This window comes from Heloderma suspectum, chromosome 2 (genome assembly GCF_057233095.1).
Source record: "Heloderma suspectum isolate Gila_16-S chromosome 2, 16-S_ref, whole genome shotgun sequence".
Classification (NCBI taxonomy): domain Eukaryota; kingdom Metazoa; phylum Chordata; class Lepidosauria; order Squamata; family Helodermatidae; genus Heloderma; species Heloderma suspectum.
In genome coordinates, this window is record NC_139459.1 from 258,220,557 (window position 1) to 258,230,217 (window position 9,661).

Sequence of the window (9,661 nt, forward strand, 5' to 3'; positions counted from 1 at the left end):
ACGTAAGTTTCTGCTGAGGAAAGGTTGAATGGAATGTGGGACAATACACTAAATGTTACGTACTAAGGTAAATTACGCAAGTATGTAAACACTTATGTAATTATTTGTGTATTTTTCCACATGACAAAAATAATATATTTATATCCATCTGTGGGCGGATGATGGAACAAAAGGCACCTGACAATCCACGAAACACTGACGGAGTGGATTTTACAGTCTGTACATCCCTAGTTTGAGGTAAATATGAAGTCTATTTAAGTAAGGGGAAAGGATAAATAGGTATACAGAGATATCAAAGAGAACCTTTGGAACAACTCTAGACAAAATAACAAAACAATATCTAAGACTATCCTATACATTAGGCAAGTAAGGGTCTCCCAACAGGACAGAGCCCAATCCAGGATTTCAGAACGCACCAACCCAAGGGCAAGCTGGCAAGGTGGAGATGATGGGGCATCTCCCAGCCTCCCCTTTTTCCCCTGGAGCTTGACAACTCTGGGACGATCTCTTGAAGCCAATCACAGGCCAACTCTAGCAGCATTCCCAAACTATAGAAGGGGGGGGGTTCCCATAGGAATGCAGCTGAGATCATTCAGCCTGATTAACTGAGACTTACTTCTGGCTTTGAAGGGCCGGAGCTGCAAGGGCATCTCGACATAAACCCACAGGTGGTTGCATCACTGCATGCTGTTTCAACTTGGCCAGGAGATCTCACTGTCAGAGTCCAAAAGTAAATTGGAGCTGTTGCCATGATCTTACAGCCGGAGCACAGGAAAAGGATTGGAGTTCTTGGCAGGAGTTGCAGATTTTAATCTGACATGCAGGAAAACTTAAGTCCTCTCTCCATGCATTCTTTCCACCAACTCAACCTTCTCCAAAATCCATCCTCCTCCCTCTCACCTATCCAACCACTTATCTTCCCTGCTCTCTAGGGGAAGTGGGAGGGAAGGAAGTCTCTCCTCATTCTTCTCTGTGGCACCTGGCACAGTGATCCCACTGGGAAATGTAATTTCTGAGTCCAATGCAAGTCTCATGGTGAAGTTTACCCCATCATTAGTGGTACTGCTGTTTTTCTTAGGGATGTACGAAAGTGACTTACCTGTTCGTGGATTCTGTTTGGGGGGGGCGCTCCATCCCTCCCCCCGGAATCCTCGACGGTGGGGAGGCAATCCGGTCCTCCCCCCCGGAATCCTGCCCGGCCGGCTCTGCTCCGCGGTGGCTCCATGGAGCAGCCGGCCAGGGCTGTCCACAGCCGGATTTCCAGCCACAGACTGGCTGGTGCGGACGCAAATGGCAGCCATTGTAGCAGCTGCCATTTGCATCCAGTCAGTCAGCTGTGATAGGCTACGTAAGTCTTTACGTAGCCTATCACGACTGGGGGGAAAAAAAACCCGGCGTACGCAAATGCCATAGCCATTTGCACTCCCTATTTTTCGCCGTTCTAGCCTACGTAAATATTTACGTAGGCAATTACGGCGAAAAAAAAGGGAACCGCAAATAGCGTAGTGGGCACTATTTGCGTTCCTTTATTTTTCGCTGTAAAAGCCTACGTAAATATTTACGTAGAATAAAACGGCAAAAAAAACCATTTGCGTACGCTGGGTTTTTTTGGGTTTTTTTAGGGGTTGGCCATGATAGGCTACGTAAATTCTTACGTAGCCTATCACAGCTCAAAGGACGGCAATGGTGGCTGCAGCAGCCCGGCTGCGGCCGGCCAGGAGACCAGCTGCCGCCGCCGGAACCACCGCCGCTGAATCCTCCACATCTGCCCCAGGTAAGTTCCATCCCAGGGGATTTTGCGTGGGGGGCGGGGGGCAGGAGGCCATTCCACCACGGATTCCAGGGGGCCGGATTCTAAAGAATCCAGCCTCACTGGAATCCGTGGCGGAATTCTCTGCCATCCCTAGTTTTTCTAGATTTTTTTCCTGAGTCTCCTAGGTTTCCCCCCACCTCCAAATTTGCCTGAATGCATGCTCTTTTTTCTTTATATAAAACTCACTGTTTACCATTTTTCTTCATTTTCTCCTAAGATGTACTAAGCCCTTGCTAACTCCCACTATGTACTAAGCCCATTTTCTCCCAAGATGTACTAAGACTTTAAACATTAACTAATGAAGAATATATAATGCAGTGGAGAAGTAAGAAGAGCTTTGGAAAGCAACCTGGAGTAACCAAGAAAGCTCCATATAACCACTTCGGCTTTAAACACTGTTTTAGGTTTTCTGCATCAGAGTGCCTTTTAATTGTAAAGAAACTGACTACCTGGTTAGACCCTAACATTATATCTGAGCAGTCCAGTCTCTGAAAAGGTCCCAGAACTATTCTGTTAATGACAAACATTTTGGTCATTCAGAATAGTTTCTGGACCCATGACAGCTAGGCTCGCCTGCATTGCATCAAAGAATATTGATCTATACTTGTTATAAGAAAACTCATGTTATTTCTCAATCTGTTAGAATTTAGAGGTATAAATACAACTTAAGGTATTTTTAAAATGTCACCAGAAAACAGACCAGGTTACCTCCCTACTCATCATAGATGCCAAGCTGTTTGGGGCCAGTTCTGTGATGTCTGAAAGATACAGTTCCTTCAAACCAGGCTTTGATCTCATTCTTACCACATTCTTCAAGAGCAACTGTTCAAAGCCAATCCAGGAGCCATTGTCTGTCTCCTAAGCAACCAGTTACGACAGGCATCCTTAGATGATGGATTGATGCAATTCCAAAGGACCTTTTCTTTTAAATGTGAGCCTTGTAGCCTCCGTCAGAAGTGCATATTACAGTTATCATAGGGATGCTACCAAAAATGGCATCCTTGTGTTGGCTTCCCAGCAACTCCCTCTGTGTCAGGATTTTCTTGCTTTCTCTGTGTTGTGATGTCATCAGTCGGTGAGGTTTTCCACCCTCAGTCCACAATGTTGGGTGCTGCTGGTAAACTCATAGCTTGGTGATGTCATGAGACAGGGGGAATGCAATATGGTAATATTGCTTTTGGAGCCAGACCCCAAGTTCTGCATAGCAAGTCATCTCAGTTTCCCCTCCACCCTCCCCAGTGAAATAACAATGTTATTAACAGATCTTATATTCATTTCAGTGTTGGAGGTGGTAAGATAGAGACATCGTTGCCCATGGTGTACATACATCCCATTATAATCTCTCATCACAGGTTTTGTGTTGATTCAAAAACCTGTAAAACCTGTTTGACCAGGGATGAGACTAGAACAACAACAACAAAGACTGTGCACAACATGGGAAATGATGTTTCTACCTTCAGCTCTCTTTAAAAATATACCATTTGTCCCCGGCCTTTGAAACAACTACAAAGCGATGGGCAGATGGAAATGCTAACAACCTCTTTACACAAGCACTATGAATAGCGCTGCTATAATGATAGAAAACTATTGATTGCTGCTACTGTCCTCTCCAATTGACCAGGTCCTGCAAATCTCTGATAAAACTCTTGTCATTAGTTGTCAGCATTGTGCACTTTGGGAGAATATAAATGAATGCAGCACTGCTATCATCTGTTTTGATTGCCTGATAGGACAAGTGCTGGGGATCTGTCCTATTGATTTGTAGTTAATATTTCCGGTAACTTGAAAAGTGTCAGTAAAAGGCTTTTCGAAAGTCCAGAAAATAGTGTAGGGCTTCACTGCTAGGCTGTTTTACTAATGAGTTTATAAGTTCAGAAAGTAGAGAGGTTAGGAGAGTCAACAGATTATTTCGCCAAGTTTTCTTCAATAAATAGAAAGGTACAAGGAGCCAACGCTTTGCTCAAACCATCGAATCACCCCTGGCCTGTGGGCAGCTGTGCTGCAGGATGAGGTATTTACTCCTACCATGGCTGGCCCAAGGCATTTCGGCACAGTGTGGAAAGGGCAACTTTTGCCATGTGTCATAGGGGATGCTGGGTCAATTCTCAGTTCGCATAAAAGTTCCCCATTGCAAGAGATCCTGAAATGCATCTTCTGAGAACTGGAGGGAGAGGGAGTGGGAAGGGGTAGAGGCTGGCATTCTTAGGGGTAAATCTAGAGGATCCTGACCAGAATTGGATCCAGGATCAAGGGGCATTAAGCACAGTGCCTTCCAGTGGTCACCCTCCTACACTGGTGCAACCCCACCCCACCACAAGGTATATTACATTGGTAGCCATCATCACTGAGCACCAAGTGGGGGGGATAAAAGAACACCCAAGGGAGATGTCATTGGTGGACCCTGAAGAGTGTTTGAGTCCCATTAACTGCTCCAATGCATCTATTTCAAGGGCTGTTTTAAAATTTCAACCAAATTTTAAAGATAAAGCACCCTAGGGAGGGAGAGCCCAGGGGCCTAGAGGTGGTCTGTCAATGGTTAGCATCAAGGTAGCAGACTGAGCAGGCACACAGGTCACTTGAGCCATGTTTCCACAACAACGGAAGGAGAAGCTAACGGAGGCATACTGGATTTTTTAAAAGGAATCAGCTTTGCTGTGAGCAGGATTCCATGAGCTAGATTCTCCGCAGCAGTAAAAATCGCTTCACAGAACATACTTCCTGGTGGGGGTGGGGGTTGGAGTGAATGTCATCTGACTGGCAGGGACTGCTCAACCAATAAGAGAGGCTTCTCCTCTCTCCCCACCCTCTTTGTCCTTTCCCCTGAAAGTCCAGATGCATCTGCATTTCAGGAGCAAGCCTCACTGAGCACAACAAAGAACACAAAGATGGAAACCAGCCCCCACAGGACCTCATTGACCACAATAGGAGTTACTTCCGAGGAGATAGTACTGGGTTCGTTGTGGGAAAAATACCAGTAAACACAAAGACAAACCAGCCCCCATTTTAATGCACAGGATCTCTATAAGGAAGCTGCGAAGGAGTTACATCCCAAGGCAATGAATCAGAGCCTCAAGATCCCGCTTAATCGCATTTAAGGAATTGGGATTAAAGTGTGCCATTTCAATTGAGGGGAATCTTTGTAAGTTCTGATGTGGGCATTCAAAGGCAAGCCTCATTGACCGCAATGGGAGTTACTTTGAGGAGACAGTAATTGGTTTGTTGTGGGAAAGAGACTGAAACCAGCCCCCATTTTAATGCACAGGATCTCTTTAAGGAAGCTGTGAAGGAGTTACGTCCTAAGGTAATGAATCAGAGCCTCAAGATCCCGCTTAATCGCATTTAAGGAATTGGGCTTTGATATGTGCCGTGTCAATTGAGGGTCTTCTCTGTTATTTCTGTGGTCATTGACAGGGCAAGCCTCATTCAGCACAGTGGGAGGAAACTCCCCTTGACTGGGTGACAGTGAAAGGCACACCCCTGGGCAGGGCTAGCATACCTGAGATCAGTGCTGGGGCTGTGGCACACAGCAACTATACCAGGGAGAACCTGACTTAAGGAAAAGAATCGGACTTCAAGCACTCTCAAGAAATCCAGTTTTTCCCTGATAAGTTCCGGGGTGGCTGCTGGATGGCCACGACATCATCTATCCCTAACGACCTCAACACACAACTGGCTCGGAGTAAATCGCTGGTGGAGACACCCCCCCAGTCACAGTTTTCCCCACAAAGATGGAATGCATTTCTATTTAAATTATAGCAACTATATCTACATTTGCATCTATACATATAAATTAGCAAATGTATATTTTATGCAAATCTGTGTTCTTATTTGAGCTCTTTTTTGGCGATGCATCTCTTTTTTGGGTAATAAAATCCTTAGATATACCATATATAACCAATGCTAAATCATAGCACTTCCTGGGTTTAATTCTTTCCCCCACCCTCCACCCCAAAGGAAATATTTTTTCTAATTAAATAATAGTTGACCCTATCCTTCCATCTTATAATTGTTTAAAGTATATTACTTTTTTCATTAAAATATCATCCAAAATATTATCTGCTACTTATCCAATCTTGGAACTAACCTGTTTTCCCAATATTTTACTAATAAAACTCTGGCAGTCATCAGTAAATTGAAATACCTCACTAGTTCTTGATTCTTCTTTCTCACATCAGCTGGATAATTGGAAATACATGGAACTAAGGTTTCATACATAAATTGTGGTACCCAGTGTCTAACTTACTATTCATTCTATATTATAGAATTCTCTTCTGGGATATTCTCCCAGTCCTGAACATCTTTCAGAAGCAGTCCTGAACATTGTTCAGTGGATATCCCAAACTAGGTATGTACAAAACCACTTACCTGTTTCATAAGTGGCATCCGTGGTGGAGGGGGAGGTGCTCCGTCCCTCCCCCCGGAATCCTCCCCGGCCAGCTCAGCTCCACAGTGACTCCGCAGAGCTGCCGGCTGGGTGCATCTGCAGCTGGACATCTGGCTGCGGCAGGTCTGCGGACGCAAATGGTGGCCAGCGTAGCGGCTGCCATTTGCGTCCCTTCACTGAGCCGTGATAGGCTACGTAAATATTTATGTAGCCTATCACAGCAAAGAGCGGAGACGTAAGTGGCGTCCTACGTTAATATTTATGTAGCCTATCACTTCCTGTTTCTGCTCAGCAGCAATACGGCATGGCAATGGCGGCCATATCGCTTGCGGAGCGGAGCCGGCCAGCGCGGATTCCAGGGGTTAGCAATGGATCGCCTCCCCCCTCCCATGGACCCCCCTGCAGACTCCAGGCAAGGGGATTCGTACATCCCTAGATTCCGCTGATGTAAGAAGTGGAAAAACTGCACTGGTTTTCACCTTGGTTCTGCTTGGATGCCCAACTGGCATTCATCACAAGAAATGCCTTTCATCAACCTCAGTTGGTGTGCCAGTGGCATCCATTGCTAAGAAAAATGCCTTACCGCAGTTGTCAATACCTTGGTAACCTCCTGGTTGGATTACTGCAATTAGGGGTGGACGAAAGTCACTTACCTGTCGTCGAAGGCCGTTCGCGGTGGGGGGGAGGCGCTTCGCTGGTCCCCCCGTGAAGTTCAGGCTGGGGGGGAGGCTTCCCACCTCGCCCGGCCGAAATTCAGGCCGGGGGGGAGGCGCCTCGCCTCGCCCGGCCACGAACGCGAAAGTAAAACAAAAACAAAAAAACGCCCCCTGATAGGCTACGTGACGATTCACGTAGCCTATCACGGCTAGATCTGCAAAGTCAGCCATGATAGGCTACGTGAATCGTCACGTAGCCTATCACGGGTGACTTTAAAAAAAAAAAAGCGCGTACGCGAATGGCGGCCCCCATAGGGAGCCACCATTCGCGTTCCTTATTTAGTCGCTGTAGTCTACATAAACATTTACTTAGACTACAGCGACCAAATAAGGAACGGGAATGGCGGCTCCCTATGGGGGCCGCCATTATCCGTACACTCTTTTTTTTTTTTTTTTTTTAAGTCACCCGTGATAGGCTACGTGACGATTCACGTAGCCTATCACGGCTGACTTTGCAAATCTAGCCGTGATAGGCTACGTGAATCGTCACGTAGCCTATCAGGGGGTGTTTTTTTTTTTTTTTTTCCTTTCATTGCAATGGTGGCGGCGGCAGCCGGTCGAAAGACCGGCTGCCGCTCCCGCCTCGCTCGAACACCCGCCGAACCGCCGGCCGGACCAGCCACCGGGAGGGACATTCGGTGAAGGTAAGTCCCGTCCCGGGGGGGGTGCAGGGGGCGGGGGGGGGTGCAGAGGATTTCTCCCCGAAACTTGTTCGGGGGGCCGAACACGTTGGCGCTCGGCCCCCCGAAGTTTCGGGGAGAAATTCTCCGCCATCCCTAACTGCAATAGGGTTTCCCTTGTGGGATAGAAACCATGCTGTGAAACCTACGCATTTTTAGTTTCCATTTTTTTACTCAGGGGTGAGTCCTACTGTTATTTAGATACCATACTGCTATTTAGGGTGCAATCCTATGCGTGTTTGGACAGAAAAAGATCCTACAACTTCTAGCATTCCCCAGCCAGTGATTCCATTTTATTAGGAAGTAAGTCCTACTGTGTTCAATGTAGCTTACTCCCAGGTAATAGTGTACAGGATAAACATTTGTTCATGTCTGATCTTCATTCATTTTGGTAACAAGTTCAAACTATTTCATTTGAAATAGATTAAAAGGTCAGGTAGTCCGAAGATCATTTTTCTGCATTCTGTTTGTTAACTGTTCATTTGGACCTGGTTTGTTTTTATTTATTCATTCATTTTATGAAAAAGTGGGAAAGCAGTATACATACAGTTCAAATACAGTTTAAATAAGCTACAATATTTACGATTCAAGACAGAAGGATAGAGAGTTTACAGAAAAGCTTATAATAAAAAGTAATGAAGCATAGAAAAAATAATATAATCTTATCCTTATTTCAAAAGTTTATTAAAAAGGTCCATTTCTGCATTTATTTATTTATTATTGCATTTATATGCCGCCTTTTTTCCTCTTGCGAGGAACCCAAGGCGGCTTACACTATCCTTCTCCTCTCCATTGTATCCTCACAACAACAACCCTGTGAGGTAGGTTGGGCTGAGAGGCTGTGACTGGCCCAAAGTCACCCAGTGAGCTTCCATGGCCAAGTGGGGACTAGAACCCGGATCTCCCGGCTCCCAGTCCGTCACTCTCACCACTACACTACCCTGGCTCTACCCTGGCTCTACCCTGGCACTACACCACTACACTACACTTCTGCATACATTTATTTATTTGTAGATTTTGCTGATTCCTTTAAAAATATATCAATTTAATTGATAATGCTACTTCCCAAATCTTTCTTAGCCATTCAGAAATCTGCAGGATTTCAGATGATTTCCATAACTAAGTAGTACATTTTTTGTTTTTTTATGTATCAACTCTGCTTGCAGAAGTGGAATTCCCTACCCTCTCCTTCTATGGGGGAGGGGGGGATCTGTCAAATGTAGGCAGAGGGATTGTTCGCAAGAGGAGCTCTTCCTCTAGAGGAAAGTAGTTCCTGGATCCAACCTGTGGTTAATAAATGTGCTATCAGTTGTATGTTGCTCAATTCAATTTGCCATTTGTTTTGTTTTTAAAATAATATCCGAATAATTTTCTTTAGGATCCCCAGTAGTTTTTTTTAAAGTATATATAATACTTTCTCCAAAATGGTTATTATTTGAGCATCCTAAAATATATGCAGAAAATTTACACAAGAGGCAGGACATCTACAACATTCATCTAGCAAGTTAAAAGTATATTGTTTTCAAGCCATGTGATATGGAATGCCATTGACAGAAGGGCCTGGTTACTTAGATGTATTTTATTTTATTTTTTAAAATCTGAATTGTTTCTCTCAGACTCAGCCACATTGTAGACTATACTGTGGGAAAGTAGGATAAACATCCGTATTTCAAATAAAATAATAATAAGATGCTTTGTTAAACAACTCTCAGACAAACACTTCAGATATTTCCAAACTGAAGTGTGATGCTGGTCTGCAAGATTTCCCAAACACTTTCTTGAACAGGACATGGATTTTGAGTTCTCTTCATAGATACAGAACTGCCTGTTATCTTCATAGATACTAATGAAGTATCTATGATATTCATAGATACTAATTCCATGTAATATTTTTTACAAAGAGCAGTTCAAAACGATTGCTCTAAAGCATCTATGGTGAATTCCAAAGAATTATGTTGGAAACAGCTCTAAGGGTGCAATCCTATGCAGGTTTAGACAGAAAAATGTCCTGCAGCTCCCAGCATTCCCCAGCCCTATGCTATGCTAGCTGGGGAATGCTGGGAGTTGC